Source organism: Tupaia chinensis, unplaced genomic scaffold, assembly GCF_000334495.1.
Source record: "Tupaia chinensis unplaced genomic scaffold, TupChi_1.0 Scaffold000170_1, whole genome shotgun sequence".
Taxonomy (NCBI): Eukaryota; Metazoa; Chordata; class Mammalia; order Scandentia; family Tupaiidae; genus Tupaia; species Tupaia belangeri.
Window position 1 is genome coordinate 2,253,627 of NW_006159645.1, and position 18,178 is coordinate 2,271,804.

At 50.4% G+C, this 18,178-nt stretch overlaps 1 protein-coding gene across 1 annotated transcript in view; it reads left to right on the forward strand.

The window, feature by feature from the left end:
• ADCYAP1R1 (ADCYAP receptor type I) overlaps positions 1-18,178 on the forward strand; it is an 82,173-nt gene that overhangs the window by 675 nt on the left and 63,320 nt on the right. The window lies entirely within an intron of this gene.

Here is an 18,178-nt window from a genome sequence, read left to right on the forward strand (position 1 = left end):
TGCTTGGCACACCCTCAGATGAACACCATGCCTGGCGGTGGAGGTATGAGAGGCTCGCCCGGGAGGTGAGGGCACCTTTAGCTGGGAGGGTTGGGGTTGGTTTTGTTTCGCTTTATTTGGGGGCACGGTTAGAAGGTTAGCTGAGGCGGAAGCATTGCAGACATGTCAGCCAGTTGGAAGGGTGGCCCTGCAGAGGGAACTCCAGCAAAGACGGGGCAGATCCTGAGGGAAACAAAGGTCTTAGTCGTAAAGTTTTCTTCCCAGACTCAGGAAGGCTGATCTGCAGCTCAAATGTATCTTTTTTTTTTTTTTTTTTTTGAAAGTTTTTCTTTATGCGACCTTTTTTGAGAAGTTTTGCTATAGGGCACCTGTGCTCACCAGAAAGACAGAGAGAGACAGAGAGCGAGAAATCACCCCCCGGGGGGATGGCCACGCCGCAATCCCTTCTTCTCCATTCTCCTTTTGGGATCTTGGGCATGCACGCACACACGCCCAGCATGAGTTTAAGCCACTACGCTAACTGCTGGTCCCTAGCTGAAATGTATCTCGAACAGCTTACTCAGGTCACCATCTGACCAGAGCGAGATCCTCCCTGGAAGAGCCCAGGAGTCCTCTAGCCCCCAGTCATTTCCCAGATCCCCACAGAGCGGCCAATAGTAAGCCCAGTCCAATTTGGGAATTCCGACCACAGCCCTAGCGCCCCAGAAGGGAGTATTGACTGAAAACTCACCGCAGGCTCTGGGAAGTGCAGGGCGGCCTGCAGTGAGCCTGAGTCAGGTCCAGCTGAGGCCCTGAAGGCTTCTCAGAGGAGGTGATGTTGGCAGAAAGTCGGGCTAAGAAAAGCGAGGCCTGGCGGCATTCACTTCCGATTGCAGATGAGAGCAGGAGTTTTGCTCAGATTACGCCTCACTAAGGAGACAGGCCTCTTCTCAGGCAAGGCGGCTGACATGTTTTGTTTTCCCCAGATGGGGATAATCAGCCTGTTTGGGAGTCAGGCTGACAGCTCAGGCAGCAGGCGGGTGTGGGGGCGGGCGGCCGGCTGCAGCAGCTCCCAGCTCTCAGGAGCAGACGCTGCCAGTGACAACCTCGAGCAGGTGGGGATTTCCGTTTGCGCCCGGGCTGGGCAGCCGCGTGGCTCGGTTACGTGAACCCTGAGAGCCCGCCGGCTCCTCTCCCGTTTAATTGATGCCCAAGGCAGGGCTGAAGAGCATCAGGCTGTCCCCTGCGCCACCAGAAGACACTCATCAGGAAGGTGCCTGGAGCTGCCTGAGTAATGCAGATCCAGAGAGGGGTGGGCCTCTCCCTCCATTTCTCTGGAATACCTCCATAGCTGCCCTATTTCCCTACTGATGGCCCCCACCCTCCCCAGTCCCCACCCAGGCCCCTAGCTCCTCCATATTGTGCAGTACCAAGGATGCGCTTTTCACTGTGTGTGTGTGTGTGTGTGTGTGTGTGGCGGGGGGAGGGCAGGGGCAGAAACACCACCAGCTCTAGGGCTCTTCCCTTCCGATCTGAGGGCCAGGACCCAGGCCTGGGCCTGCTCAGCCTTTCTAAGTACTTGGCTGGAAGGTTTACACCCTGAACCTAGCGGGTCTGAGGAATGGCCATGTTCGAGTTTCAGCCAACTGCCACATCTGTCCTGAGATACTAGGTTCACTCCTGAGGGTGGGACTCTGGAGGTCTGAAGGAGTCCCCACGCCTGCAGTCAGGCTTTAGTGGACCCCAGGCAGAGACCAGGCCAGAGACAGCTTTCCCAAGGGGCTTGCCGCCTTGCCCATCCAACGCACTGATTGCCTTCTGTGTGCACTGGAGGAGTGAACTTCCTGTCTCCAAGGCCCAGCCGGTCCCAGGTTCTCTGGCCATAGGTCCTGCCCTCAATCCCAACGCCCCGTCCCTGGCCCCGCTCAGACCCAGCTTCCATCTCTCAGTGTTTGCTCACCCACTTCTTGTGTACCAGACCTGGGGTGCCCCCACCTCACTCACTTCCTATGCACCAGAGCTGGGATCTTCAGACCCTGGGCCACCTAGCTCTGGCTCCTCCCTTTGATAAAGTCTTAGGTTTCCTGAAAGGACCTGGTGGGGGCCTGAGAGACCTGGCCACAGAGACCTTATACTCCTCTGACACATGTCCTGGAGGCCACTGGGGTGCAGGCCGGGGAAGCAGGGCCCCTGGCTCCATCCTTGGTGCCTCACTGGTCATCCTCAGGGTGCCAGTGCATCAGGGCCCCCACCCCTGTGCACCTCGGTGTCCTTGCCCACATGGTAGATGCCTGTGGGCCCCAGTAGTATGTGTAAGAGGCTGTGGCCCCCAGAGAAACCCCTCAGGGACCACCAGCCATCTGGCCCTGGCTAGTCTTACGGAGTAGCTTTCCTCCGCCATGGTCTCCCCGGCAACGCGGAGCTGCCTGCCAAGCTTGCTGCCGGGGCCTGGCTCCGGCACAGATCTTTAGTGCCACACAGAGATGGCTGATGGCAGGAGCCAGGGTGAGGCCCAGCCTCCCCAGCTGTCGCAGGGAGCAAGTCACACAAAGGCTGAGTGGGGAGGAGTGGGGTGCAGGGGCCAAGGGGCCTGGGAAAGTAGCTTAGAGGTCGTGGCTGCCCCTTCCCACCTCAACCTCCCTGCACTGCCTTTGCGGTGACCCCTGTTTTCTAGAACACTCTCTCTGGAGCTTCACAACCCTGAGCCTCAGTTTCCACTCTTATCAAAGGGGAAGGACAGAGCTTGAGCCCTCCAGACTAAGGGCCTAAGACAAGAGCCTGTCAAGGTGCCAGAGACCTGCCAATGGATGGCCTCTGGATTGCTAATGGCCTATGGGCAGCTGTCCAAACAGCCCCTGGAGGACTTTGGAGGGTGCAAATCTGGAGGGCATTTATTAACAGATATCTCCAGGACTTTGCCTCAAGATCCGGAAGTCACCTGTTCCTCCTACCCTGTGCTGTGTGGATTCCCCTCCTAGGCTAGCTTTTCTCCTGTAGCCTATCCTTCTGCTGCTCCTGGGGTTTGCAGGCTCTGTTGGCAGGGAAATTCTCAGAGCACGGCCCTTCCTGCAATAAGGTCTCCATACCATCCCTGTCTGGAGAGAGGCCAGAGGGAGGAGAGAATCCCGGGGACCACATCTTCTGCCTGTGAACAGCTGAGTGAGGAGGGGACAGCTCCCTTCGCCCACAGAATGAGGGTGGGGAATGCCACCCCACCTCCAGCAGATTCCCAGAAGTCTAGGCATCCCTCACCCAGGTAGGCCTGTGCACCAGCAGGGACCATGGCTGCAGGGGGACCTCCTTTGGGACTGGGCAGCCAGAGAGCAAGGCTGCTGTCACCCCCATGGCCCCTTTGTGTGAATTAGAAAAAGATGCCCTCTCTTGGCATACACAGTCCTGAGGGCGTGGGTTTCAGTCACTCACGCCTCTGCAGGATGTCATTGCATGAAACAGAACCTGGATTGTCGTACATAGCAGCCTGCCAAGCAGAAATTGGAAAGGCAGTGACTCTTTGACCAAATACTGGAAAATCAAGGGAGGTTCCTGGCACAGTTGCATGGGGAGGCTTTGTTGACCTTGAGTCTGAGACTGGAGGCCAGAACAGAAAGGGCATTGGTTCCTTGAGCAAATACGGAGAGCACCTGCCCTGTTCCTGGCATGCTTTCAGACGCTGGGAAGAGACTGATATCCAGATAGACAGAGTTCCTGTGGTCCTGGCACGTGTGTTTCAGAGCAAAGAGACAGATCGTAGCCATCTAGGAGGAGATCAAGGAGTATGCAGAGACTTCAACCACAGGCAGAGACAGTAAATGAAGGACGATGTTAGACTTGTGGGAGGAGGTGTCTGGTAAGACCCGCTGAGCTTTAAGTCCAAACCTGATTGATGGAGGGAATCAGCAGAGTGAGGATCTGGGGAGAGGTGTGCAAGTTCAGGGAACAGCTGGGCAAAGACCCTGCCAAGGGAGTGAACTTGGCCTGTTCTGGACTGAGCAGGGAGGCCAGGAGGATCAGAGCTGGTGAGTGTGGAGGACAGAGGTTGCACTCGGCAGGCAAAGGCTGGGATTCGGGACTCTGCCATCCACCGTGAGGAGTGTGCAGACTTTGCCTCAGTTCAGTGAGAAGCCATCAGAGGGACTGACACAGCAGAGGGCAGTGATCATCAACCAGGCATGACGCCCCCTGCAACTGCCTTTCCCTGTGGGCTATTCGGCCATGTTGACGGGGTGGGGACACTGCTGCCAGGTTGGAGGTTGAGTCCAGGCATGCTGCTGAACGTCCTGCAGTGCACAGGATCACTCCCCACCCACGGAGGAGCCATCTTCCCCAAACGCCAATGGGGCTGAGGTTGAGAAACTCGGCTAAATTCTGGTGTCCCCAAGGCCCTTGTTTTTCTCAAATGACCCAGGGTCACTGAACTTCCAGCTCCAGCTTTTTCTTTATACACTCTGATTTGGATGTCTGTCTCCAGCATTTGTCCAGAATGTCAATGGGGCGGAGGCTGAGAAACTGCTATGGAGGATGAAGGGAGGACAACTCGGACCTGTGCTGGCCAGCGCAGTAGCCACAGGCTGCATGTGGCTTTGCACACCTGCACTGTGGCTAGTTCGGATGAAGATGTGGGTGGAGACCACACACGGGATTTCAGGCTTGGCCTAAAGAGGGAATGTAAAACACCTCAGACACACTTTTCACGTGCTGATTATATCCCGACATGATAATATTTTGGAGATGGTAGTTAAATATATAAAATTAATTTCACTGAATTCTTTTTTTTTTATATGTGGCTACTAGAAAATTTTCAATTTCGTACGTGACTCCCCTTCATGGATCACAGTATGTTTCTATTGGACCGAACTAATTAGACAGCAATAATGTTGATTGTATCGGTTTCCACGTCAAGCACTCTTCTGTTTTACATCCATCACTTAATTTTCACAACAACCTCATAAGGGTCATGTTGTTGTTATCCTTTACACGTGAGCAGGTTGTGGCTCAGAGAGGTTAAGTAACTAGCCCCAAGGCCAGACAGGGAGTGAGTGTCATGCTGGCTCCAAAGTTGGGGTACTTTATCACCTCCTCTGAGGATGGTAGCTTGGCTACGATGGAAATGGTAGAGACAGAGAGAAGAGAGAAGAGAGGTTCAGGATCTATGGGGCTGCATGGGATTTGCTGTGGGAGTGACCGTGGGGACATTGAGGAGCCAGCTGGATTTGCAGGGAGACCTCAGGACTGGAGATAGACACTAGGGAGGCTGCAGCATACAGCATACAGCTGGCATTAAAGCCATGGCAGGAGCAAAGCCGTTACCTAGGGAGAGTGTAGACAGGAGAGCAGGTAGCTCAGAGTGGCACTCTGGCGCACACCAGTACTTGGAAGGTGAGCCATGGAAAAGGGCCTGCTATGGGAGGCAGAGAGAGAGGGGAGCTGGTGAGGCAAGAGGAAAATGCAGCAGGAGATGGTGTCTTAAGAAGGAGGACAGTGTCCATTTTCAGGCTCACCTCAATGCCTGTGAGCTTCTGTTGGGTTGGAGCAAGATGACAGAAGAACTCATTGGTCCAAGTAGTGTATGTGGGGAGCTGGGCTCATTCCAGGCCTGAACCCTGCAAGCTGGCCACCTTCATGCTGAGGCCCTGGAGCTAGGCCTCCCTGGTTCTGGAGAAGAGGTGGAAGAGCTGTTTCAAGTAGCTCCAGTTAAGTCAAGAGGAAGTTCCCTGAAGTGTGGGCAGGGCAGCCTGGGCAGTTCACTCATTCTGCAGCCAGGAAATCCTTCCTCAGGTCTCACTGTAACCCTAACTGCTTCAAAACACTTCTCTTTTTGTTTTTCAGAGAGAGAATTTTTTTGCTGTAGGGTGTATGCGCTCACCGTGGAGACAGGGAGAGACAGATATAAAGTGGGAAATCATCTCCTAGGGGGATGGCCACGCTGCAATTCCTTCTCCCCTATTCTCCTCTCAGGATTTTGAGCATGCACATGCACGTGCCCGATGTGAGTTTAAAGCTGCTGGGCCTAGGACTCGAACCATAGTCGACTACATGGGAGTCTAACAACATAACCATTACGCCATCTGCTGGTCCCCAAAGTGCTTCCTTGTGGCTAAGCTAAGCAGACCTCCTCACACATACACCCTTCTTGTGGTTGAAGGCAAAAAATGACTTTTGCCCCCTCTACCCAATCTTAGACCTATCAACACTGTCTCCTCAGATTTCAAGGAGTCTTCAGAAAGTTCATGGAAACACATATAATGAAAAAACTGCATGGATCTAAAAAATATTTTTGCACCAAAATAAACTCGTCCTGTAGTTTCATGTTCCCACACATTTTGGAAGTTGTCTTGCACTCTTGTTGTCTTCACCTATGGAAGAAGTTTCTCCTCTCTGCCACAGTCCCCCTCCCTCCACCCCACAAGTTCTGCTCTGGATTCTGATACAGTTTGAGGTTCAAGACACATGAGAAGAGGTGGGTAGAAACTCTGATCTGAGTTTCTTATGTCCTGACACTGGCTATAGAAGCTTCCAACTTGCCCCCCCTCCCCTCCATCCTTAGGTCCTGCCGTCTGTCTCAGCTGATCTGCAAAATCTGTTTTCAGGAATCTGTTCTCGGGAGAGTTTGTTTCTGGCTTGGCACCTGACAGCTGGTGTGGGTCAACCTGGCTTCTGTTCTTACTCTGCCCACTCCTGGCTGTTCTGGGACCCCTGCTGCCTCAGCCCTGGCTTGGTTTGAGCTCTCCCACCTCTCATCAGAGCTGCCATCCCAGCCTACCAGCTCATTTGTCCCCAGTCGCTAATCTCTCCATCAGCAGCTTTTCTTCAACCGCACTGCCCACAGAACCAAGTGCTTTGTCAATGAAAAAGCCCTTTGGGGGCAAACACAGGAAATTAAAGCCTCCAAGTAGAGTAAGAAAATCATTGCATCATTGCATTTTGCAATCTGAGTGCTTCAGCTTCTGTGGAGTGTCTGGGCTCCTCTGGTCACTGCTCGCACCCACGGGGCCTGGCCAGTGGGGGTAGTGTTAAGAAGGAGGGCTTCTGTCTGAGATTCTGCTACCCACAGTTCATACTTTTGGGGCTGGGAAGGTAGCCTCAGGGTTACCTTGGCAGGAGACAAGCTCAGCACATTGTCAGAGGCTAACACCTCTGGGTGGATTTGTTGATGGCCAGCTGAGGAAGAGCATGTCCTGCCATAGGAGAAGCCAGTGAGTCCAGCCAACCTTTGTGAGTCTGAGTGTAATGAACTAATAGCTCTCAGTGGGGTGAGAGGGAGCCAGCCATCGTACAGTCTAGTCCCAGCTCTCTGTGACTCTGTCACTTGTTCTACCAAATGAGGGGAGTTGGGTTGGATGTTGTTGTAGTCCCCTTGCAGGTATCATTTTTTTTTCAACAAATGTTAGTGGAGCTCCATCCATGTGGCACAACTTTTAGGAGCCTTACCTCCTAGTGCCAAGGACCCCCAACCAGACTGAACCTGCCTCCCAAGGACATCCCCGGCTCAGAGACCAGGCTCAGGCTGTACCCCAGCAAACAAGCTTACTGTCAAGATGTTTGGAAGTGCCTGTACCACCAAGGGGCTGCAGGGACACTGGCTCAGGCTGCCTTCTCTGAGAACTCCCATGACCTAGCAAGAGCACTTCAATGTCATAGCTGGACTCTGCACACAAAGGTAGAGACCCAGCTGCTAAGAAGGTAGGTCAGGTGCTGGGGCAGGAAGGAGGCAACTTCCTTGTGGGAGGCAACAGAATGCAGAAGACATGACCTTAGTTTGGGCATCCAACTGAGGAAGTAAAGATAGGGACTCTGTAGGGCACCTGGAAGAATCCTTCAAGTTACCTGGGCCTGCATACATGGACCTGTGGGGGCATTGGGAGCTCAGGGTGAAGCTGGTCCTGGGGAAAATCCTCTAACTCAGGGCTCTGGATGGTAGCCACTGTTCAGGCATGGGGAGAACAACTCCCACAGGACAAGACCAGACATCTTGGTCTCAGTGGAGCAGCAACAGTGGAAAATATAGGGAAGATATACTGAAGAGCCAGTATACAGAAGCTCAGCCTCCACATTTCCAAGTCTGGTAAGCTGTCTAGTCCCAGCAAGGGTACATGGGATCTGGGATTCCATTCATTCATCCATGCATCTACGCATTAGCTCATCTGTCTTAGCCCATTGCTATAAAAAATGCCAGCAACTGGGTAATTTAAATAGAGTTGCTCATGGTTCTGGAGACTGGGAAGTCCCAGTCAAGACACTGTATGGTTCACTGTCTGATGAAAGCTTGCTTTCTGCTTCCAAGATGGCATATTGTTGGTGCATCTTCACATGGCAAGAAGAAGGACAAAAAGATCTAGTAGACTCCCTTCCATCTCTTTCATAAAGTCACTAATCCCATTAATCCCATTCGTGAGAGTGGAGTGCTCATGACTCTGTGCTCATGACTCTGTCATCCCCTAAAAGTCCCACCTATTTATACTATCGCATTGGAGAGTAAGTTTCAACATAAGTTGAGTTGGGAGGACACATTCAGGTCATGGTACCACCCATCCAAGAACATATTCTAGTAGTGCTTCCTTTGCCTTCCTATTCTTACTGACTCAGTGGACACCAACCCTAACCACGTACTGTGGACATTATTCTCTCTAGACCTTCCCTTGGGTCAACAAGTTCTTCCTAGCCCTGTACCTAACCTGTCACCTCTGATCCTAGCTGCTCAGGCAAAGAACCAACTTCTCACCCTTATGGATAGTCACCCCAGCTCTGGTTCCCAAAGCCCTCTCCCTTGTCAGCAGTTAATATTGCCAGAAATCTCACTGTCATAAAGCTTGGAAAGTTGTCAGAGTCCACACTTGAGCAGCACTGAGGTTGTACTTGGTTAAACTTAAAGGAAGAAGGGAGACCACCTAGTCTAAGTTAGGCCTTTTGCATGCTTGCTCACAACCTCTGAACGTGGTAAAACTCCGTTTGTGGAGAGTAGCTAATATTTACTGTTGACTACCACTGTGTTCTAGGTATCAAGCTAAGTAAGTTGTGGATGAAGAAATAGACTCAGGAAGGAGGGGCACTTAGTTACTTGCCCAGTGGCCTATAATCAGAGTGGCAGTGATGACACTCAATCCTGAATAACCCTTTGGGACATCCTTCTAGTAGGACTTTTTGTACCCTCCCATTCCAACTGACCTCTGCCCTTATAAACTATGGCCTCTGCCTGAGCCAAACATTACAGGAGTTTTTTTTTTTTTTTTTCCCCTTTCTAGGTTTTTGCTTGTGTTTGACACATTCTTTTTAAAGCTCCATAAGAGTGGCAGGTACTTTGTAGGCCCCCTTAATCTCTCTCCCTTCCTTCTCACACTCTTCTTTCTACCCAACCTGGAAACTAGCCAAGCCAGGGTCAATGAATGGTACTTCATAAATTCTTATTGTTACATAATGTGCTCGTATCACAGAAAAGCTTAACTGTCTTGGTAGGGTTGCACATAGCTATCTCATTTTACAGATGAGTAGCTGAACCAGAAAAATAAAACAAAGTGGGCGATAATAAAGAAAATAAATGATAGACACCCCCTAGTGTCCACCGGTGTGCTTGTGGTATAGATTGACCTGGACTTGCAAATGGGGCAGTTGGCTGCAGTGATAGACTCATGGACTTGCCCTGGTCAGGCAAAGCCAGCGGAGCCCACTCTGGCAGTCTGTGGCCGGGTCAGCTGTAAGGCCAGAAGGCAGCCGGGGATGGGGGTGGGGCGAGCAGAACCAGTGTTGTCACTCCAAAGCCCAGTCACATCCAAGAAGACTGCTGTGCTTCCTACTGCCTTGCCAAGTTCCACAGAAGCACTGTGATGGGGATGGCTGGACACTTGCTATGTGTCATCCGCTCTTCCTTATCTCCCCGCAAGGCCCAGGAGGGGCTGCAATCAACAGGACTTGAAGATGGAGTCCTCGATCACTGATGCTCCCCACCCAGGCAGTCTAATCTATGCCTGTGCTTTCAGCTACCCTCCATGCCAGTGGTTTTCATCCCCGGCTGCATGTTAGACTAACCTGGGGCTTTATAGAAAATGCTGTTCCCATGGGAACAGCAGTTGGTGTAATGGCTATGTCTCTGGACTCCCATGTAGTCAACCACGGTTCGAGTCCCGGACCTGGTGGCTTAAAACTCATGCTGGGTGCGTGTGCGTGCATGCCCAAGATCCCAAGAGGAGAATGGAGGAGAAGGGATTGCGGCGTGGCTATCCCTCCTGGGGGGGGGGTGATTTCTCACTTTCTGTCTCTCTGTATCTCTCTGTCTGGCGAGCACACAAGCCCTATGGCAAAAATCTCTCACCCACCCCCACCCCCCAAAAAAAGAAAATGCTGTTCCCAGGCCCCACCAACCCAGACCCGAAAAATTAGAATATTAGGGGTTGGGCCCAGTTATCAGAATTTGTAAATACTCCTGTGCTGTCAGAGTTGAGAATCACTGGTTCATCCTCTGATCACATTGTCTTTCAACTCCATTCTCTCTGCTTATCTTCCCACCTGCTCCTTTATCATCTCTTCTTGTGTTTCCCCTAGGGAACCTCAAATACAACTTAGGTCAACTTTATAATCTGTAAAACTCCCACCTCACTCTGCCTTGAAGCCCATTTCTCTCCCCAGAGTTCGTTGTCTCAGTGAACACAACCACCAACTTCCAGTGGTAGAAGCCTGGGGTAAAGCTTTGAGCCAGCCAGCCTTACCCCTTCCATATTCTTTGAGTCTAATCCATCACTCTGTGAAGATTTGATCCAGCAGTTGTAACAGAGAGACCTGAAATAAATAGCAAGGCCCATGTAAAAAACAGAAGTTGGCCTCGTTCTCATTAAAAGTTTGAGGAGGCTATTCACAGCTGCATACCAGTTCCAAAATCACCATGGGTGAGGCTCCTTTTAAATCTCATGATTTTGCTCTCCTTCAGAAGTAGCTTTCTTCTCTTTGCCAAGTAGGTTGCTCTAGTTCTGCCACCATGTCTTCATTCAAGACAGTGAGAAGGGGAAAGCGAAGGGAAAGGCCATGTCCCTCCCTTCAGCACAAGCTGGATGTTGTTCACATCACTCCTCCTCACATTCTATGGGCCTGAATTTAGTCATGTGCTCACACCTGGCTGCATGGGACTCTGGGAAATGTAGTCCTGTTGGTTTTATCTCCTAAAATGGTCTCCAGTTCCTCCATCTTGCTTGATGTCTTCCACCATTTCTTTAGTCTAAACCATAATCTCTTGCCTCATCTACTCAACAAGCTTCCTAACTGGCTTCCCTGCACCCTTCATCTGATTTTTTTCTTTACATTCTGGGTGAAATTTAAAAATGAAAATGTGACCTGATCATTTTTGCATCCGTTTCCCACTGCTCTGAGGATAAATCTCCAAGCCCTGATGGGCCCCTAAGACCCTCATGATTTGACCTGGCCCTTTGACCTCAAATCAAGTTTCTCCCTGCTGTCTGTCCTCCAGCCACAATGGTCTGAGTCTAGTGGGCTGAGTACATGGTGCCAACCTCTAAATTCATGGATTTTGCTTCTGTTCCCACCATCAACACCTGCCCTACCTCCCATCCCATAGAGAGTTCTATGTTATACTGGATGGATTCCGTGACAAGATTGCCTTGAGCAGTAAAAAGTGTGACATGCCCATCCCTCCTCCTCACTTTGTCTGTCAGACTGACAGGGTGTAATGGGAATGCCAAAACCTGATGTCTCCAGACATGCTGGTCCACCTGAACAGGAACAGACAGACTCACCATGTGCTAATCTCGTACACCTGTGGTAATCTAAGTGACTCTGTCCACTTTAGGGCATCAGAAGAGCCCTAATGGCTTTGCCATTTGCCATTTGCTCCTCCTGGCATCACTATCAGAGCACATTGCTCCCGGCCACTTTCTGAGAGACTTGGACCTTGGTACTTGAGACTGCCAGCGACTTGCTGCCTCCAACCTGGCCTCAGCCTGTCCCCAGCCTTTTGTGGGATCTCCAGGAATGGGTTGGACTGGCTGTTGGCGTGACCTCGATAGACACTTGGGTCATCTGGGTACCCACAGCTGGCTTTTCAACTCCAAAGACTGTTCAGGCTGATGACCTAGCAGGAGTTGTTCTCATCCCTCAACCTGACTGTTTGCTATGCAAAAGTCTGACATTGTGGAGACACACAAATAGGTACGAGGTCTTATCTCTTACTCACAACATCCTCCCCCACCACCTTCAGCCTCCTTCACTTGAGTTCTTCATATATTCTCAGAAAGATTCCCCTGACTGGATGAAATCAGGTTGTCCCCATCCATAGGCTTGTAGAACCCTATTCTTCATTTCAATATTACAGGGTGAATTGTATTACTTATGTGATTGGTCATTCCTTAAATGCTGTGTACCCTATTTATAGTGTAGGAGGGCAGAGATCATTGCTGCCCTAGTCCCCGGCACTGTGCTTGGTCCACAGGAAATCCTCCCTAACGGTTCATTGCCCATGTGAATCATGAGGCCTGAAGCAGTGTGACTCCCAGTTTTCTGACTTACCAAGGAGATGAATGTGGTACTATTTATGGAGACAGGATATGGGGGAGGGTGCAGAGTTGACCAAGATCCCTATGTTTACTTTTGGAAATGCTGGGCTGAAGGTGTTTATGAAGCCGTTGGGCTCAAAGAGGTGCTGTTGGGTGTATGGGTCTGGACCTCCTGGGAGACGTCCTTCTTGAATCAACTGGCATTGAATTCTCGATCTGGTCATCATGGGTCAAGGCTGCCAGAAAGAGTTATTCAGGGTTCTTGGCATTGTGTCCAACTTTAGAGGGGAGGGAACTGGGAGCTACTTTAATTCAATTTTCTTTATTGAGTTCTATTCTTGAAAGGGCCTTTTCTGGGCCTGTTAGACTGTTGAGAAGATTGAGATTCTGAGGAACAAGAACAGTGAACATGGGAAGTCTGGAATCTATGCTTGCCTACCTGGGTAGCATTGCACATTTATATAAGCAGTGTCTGAGTCTGTTATCGTATTTCTTACAAAAATACCTATGACTGGGTGAATTTATAAAATAACAAAGGTTTATTTGACTCATGATTGTGGCCATGGGGAAGGTCCAAAATGGCAGAGGGCAGCATCTTGAGCAAGACAGCTATCTGTGGTCTTTGCCTATTCTGGTCTTCTTTCCTCTCTTTAAACCTACCAGAACCCAGGCATAGGGGCCTCAGCCTAATGACCTTATCACACCTAAATGTCTACCCTAGGACACCATGAGGGGATTAAGTTTCACTTAATATCTTTATAATACAACTGAGTCTCGACACATGCATTTTTGGAGGACATGACATCCAAACTATGGCAAGCAGTCTACTTTAGCAAATACTTACAGAATGCCACTGAATGCCAGGTCTGTGAGAATCCATAATGATGGTGGTGGTAGTGACAGAGTAGTGACAGTAGTAATAATTACTGCTTATCAGACACCATCCTAGACATTGTATAAACATCAGTAATCTTCACAACAATTCTATCTGCCATTATTCTTCACATTTTATAATTGGGGAAACTAAGGCAACGCAAAATTAAAAACAAGATCATAGCCAGTAGGCTGACTCCAGAGTGCAGTGGTAATGTGCTGCTCAAGAGAAGGTTGATTCCACATAGTGACCACAGTCCAAATGCCTGGCGTGTTCAGCCTGAAACATGCCAGGTGTGCACTAGTGCTCAAGATCTAGTAGTGGAGGATTGGATGGTCTGGGGTACTGGAGGAAGGGGATCATGGCATGGCCAGCCCCAGTGGAGGATGATCATGTCTCCCTCATTCTCATAAGCATAGTCATGTGCTCTGTCATGAATAAAGGAAAAGCAAGTATTGGAAAAAAGAAAGAAAGGAAGAAAGAAAGAAAAGAGGATCTGGAACAGCCCATGCCATGGTGATTAAGGTGGCTGGATCCCACAAGGCTGACCTCATCGTTCGAGTCTCAGACCTGATAGCTTGAGAAACACACTTGGGGCATGTGCATGTATGCCCAAAATCACAAAAAGAAGAACTAGGGAAGGGATTACAGTGTGACTATGCCCCATGAGGAGTACTCTCTTTTTCTCTATTTTCCTCCAGTGAGTACATGCCCTCTGGTGAAAAATAAAAAAAGGAAAAATAAAACAAACAACCTCTCCCCTCCCCAAGATCACAGCTAGTGAGTGGCAACAAGAAGGAAGACTACAGCCACTTTGCTTAATAAAGTGTAGAGGCATGGGGGTATCTTCTGGGTCCTTTGTTAATGGTGAGAAGAGCTACTGTTACTCCCATTAGACAGATGGGGACACCGAGGTCAAGAAAGTGAGTTCTGGTAAACATGACACTTGGCTACACTAGCTCTCTCTGCTTTTCTCTTGCCCTTCTTTCTTGAATCCATCAAAATACATCAAGTTTTCCTCAGGAGAAACTAAACTAAGTCTTGAGAAGTTTAAAGAAGACAGCTTTAACAAGACAGGCAGCTGATGGGATGCCTGTGTTTTAGTGAAAGGTTAACTTTTAGAAAAAGTCTTTGACTGGGACCAGCAGTTGGCATAATGGCTATGTCATTGGACTCCCAAGTAGTTGCCCATGATTTGAGACCCTGCCCAGTGGCTTAAACTCATGCTGGGCATGTGTGCATGTGTGTGCCCAAGAACCCAAGAGAATGGAAGAGAAGGGATTGCAGCGTAGCCATCCCCCATCCCCCCTGGGGTGATTTCTCACTTTCTGTCTCTCTGTCTCTGTCTTTCTGGCGAGTGCATGCACCCTGTAGCAAAAACCTCTCAAAAAAAAAAAAAAAAAAAAAGACTCTGAGAAGTTGTAAGTTGCCAGAATCCTAAGACTGGTAGGTTATAGAAGGGCCAAAGGCTTGAACTCAGACCTCCAGACTTCCAGTCCACAGCTGGCTTTCTGACATCCCTTCTCATCTCTGCCTGTATTACCTCCTCCTAGTAGGTGTTCAGTTCATCCCTACCTAGGTTTCTCATTCTCCTGGTGCTACCTTTTCCTTTTCCCTCTCCCTAGCCAGTGCCCATTCTTTAGAATCCTGCCTGAACTAAATTACAACTTTTCTATGAATGAATCAGCTAATTCAGGCTAAAGTGTTAACTGACAGTGGTTCAATATCTTCTTTCTCCTGAGGGTTTCATTCCCCCCTCCCATTTTAAAATTGATTAATGACAGTAACAAAACTCTCCTATGAGTCCTTTCTCTTGTAGTTTTCAAAAATAATTCCCATTCATTTATCGTTACTTCTCAGATCCAGCCCCACCCTTTTCTATCTGCTGCCATTGCTTCGGTTCAGTTCAGCCTTAGGACTGTTGCAGTAGGTTCCCAGCTGGTCTCCCTGCTCTAATACAATGCCAAGCCTACAGCCAGGTGATCCTGCTTAACATCCCGAATTAAACCCTCTCCTGGCTCTGCATCCCCCATGAACAAATTCCATCTCTTGGCACAGAATCCACAACTTTTCATAATCTGGCCACATTCACCTTCCCACTCCATTTCTTACTACCTTCTTCTAGCACTTTCCCCACGACAGCGTGCATTGTTCTTCCTACACCTCATGCTGGGGCATGCCTCTGAGTCACCCACTTTCAGGGGGATCTTGCTAGGGCTCCAAGTGAATATCTTCAAGTGGCTCTTACTTGACTGAGGTGAGGGCAAGAACCCCCTCCTACCTGCCTTGCTTGGGTGTCCCCAACCAATGTGACCTTGGAGGTTTTCACTTAACAGAGTTCTCACCCTCTGTCCCATTGCCTGGAGGTGGGAGTGAGATGCTGTTGGCTACACGCAGTTGAGGCCGTTCTACTTCAGATACTTATGGAATGCCACTGAACGCCAGGCCTGTGGGGATCAGTAATGATGGTGGTGGTAGTGACACAGTAGTGGCAGTGTGGCAGAAGTAACAGCTACTGCTCATCAGATACCATCCTAGACCTTGTATAAACACCGGTCATCTTCACAACAATAATAGCTGCCATTCTTCTTTACATTTTATAATTGAGGAAACGAAGGCAACACAAAATTACAAACGAGATCACAGCCAGCACAATCCCACTCCTGCCCTGGCGTCGACTTCAGAGTGAGGTGGGGTGCCTTCTGAATCCAAAGCCTTTTGTGGCCTGAGCCTGTAGCTGGAGGAGGAGGAGGCACAGTCAGGGCCTGGTGCCATGCCAGCACTGGCAGCTGGACGAGCAGCTGTAATGGGATTAGGGCTGGCCATGCCCGCCTCCCTGCATGCCACTGCCACCTCGGAGCCCTCCCCACCTTCCTCGCCTGGCATCCTGATTAGGATGCAACACTCAGCGCTACCTACCTCGGCCAGGCCGGGCCTATTGTCCTCTCCTTCCCTGGCTCGGCCAGTGCCTAGCAACCGGCGCAGGGGAGCCCTTTCCCACCGCGCCCTGGCCCCTCGCCCTGCCCTGGGCTCAAGCACACGCCAGCACCACTTGCCTTTCCCTCACGGCTGGGGCACGGGGGTGGGGAGCACCAATGAAAGAGAGCCAGCGGGTCTCACCAGAGTCTCCTAATGATCTCATTCCAAGAGACTATTCTGAAAACCTGGGCTTCCTTTCCAAGATTCCTAGGTCCTATCAGCAATTTTCAGATGCATTAGAAGGTTCCAGAGTTTCATTCTAAGATCTTCCAAGTCCTACAGTCCATTCTAGGAATCCATAGATCCTAGACTTGAGTCTCAGACCATCTTGTTGTATTCTAGAATTTGATGACAGCATTTTAGAGGAGACTTGTGACTCTGTAGATGGAGTCTGTGGCCATGAATCTGGGTGACGGGGTAGAGGATGACAGAGATGAGGAAGCTGCATCTTTTTTTTTTTTTTTTTTGAGAGGTTTTTGCTATAGGGCGCGTGTGCTCGCTAGAAAGACAGAGAGAGACAGAGAGACAAAAAGCGAGAAATCACCCCCCAGGGGGGATGGCCACGTGGCAATCCCTTCTCCTCCATTCTCTTCTGGGGATCTTGGGCATGCACGCACATGTGCCTGGTGTGAGTTTAAGCCACCAGGTCTGGGACTCAAACTGCGGTAGACTATGTGGGAGTCCAGCGACATAGCCATTACGCTAACTGCTGGTCCCGGGAAGCTGCATCTTTTAAAGAATGTTGCATAGAGCATGTGAGATGGACAGAAACAGAGAGAGGGGGAAAGTGAGAAATCATTCCGGTGGGGGGGTGGCGACCACGCTGCAATCTCTTCTCCTCTTGGGAATTTTGGGCACACATGCACACGTACGTGGCATGCGTTTCCAGCTACTGGGTCTGGGACTTGAAATGTGGAGCCCAACAAGTGGGATCTAGCGCCTTCGCCACCGTGCCACCTGCTGGCCTGAGAAAGCTGCATTTTTATTCTCTTCATATGGCAACTTCTGGAGTGCAGAGAGGGTCTGGGGAGAGGAAAGGTAGGGTCCATTCTCTCTCCAGCTGCTCCAAGTCCTGGAGATGGAGAATGAGCACGGAAAGGCCCTGTCCTCAAGCAGCATGCATTCCATAAGGGGACACAGACCTTAGACAGACAGACTGACACCATGCAGCATGTCACGGAGGGATACTTGCTGTGAGGAAAAACAGCAAATGATGACTAGCGGACGCGGCGCTGTGCTCACGGTGGGCCAAGCCCTGGCGCGAGTGTGTGTATACTTTTGTCGTCTTATCTCCGTTTCCCCACACTGAGCAAGTGTGAGGCACCAAAGGTTAAAGAACTTGTCTTACTGGCAGAGCCGGGATTTAAACTCAGTAGTCTGACTCCAAAATCTATGCCCAAGCACTGTGTATGAATCTGGGGTTAAGGGGAGCGGAGTGGTGGGGTGCTAGTTCATGCAAGGTGGCCAAGGACACTTGACCAGATTTAAAGAAGGTGGGGAGCAATGCGTGTGGGTATCTGAGGGAGGGGTGTTGGGGCACACGTGTCCCTCAGGGACTGAGCCAGGTTGCTACAATAACAAGGACCTATGTTCCCTGTGCCCCGGGCCTGGGGGCCTAGGGCTGCAGCAGGTTCAGAGACATACGTGTCTCTGCTGTCACAGAAAGCCGCTCTGCCTCTGCCAGTCATGCTCCTTGGTGTCTTCTCCTCCCTGGACACTGCAGGAGGGTCCCCTCCTTTCCAGAGAAATGTCCTCAAAACACGAAAGAAAGAGCTGAGAGGAGACAATGCCCTGTGACAGGACTAATCAGGCTGGCTAATTATGAGTAATTAGAAGCCACCTCTCCTACTGTGGG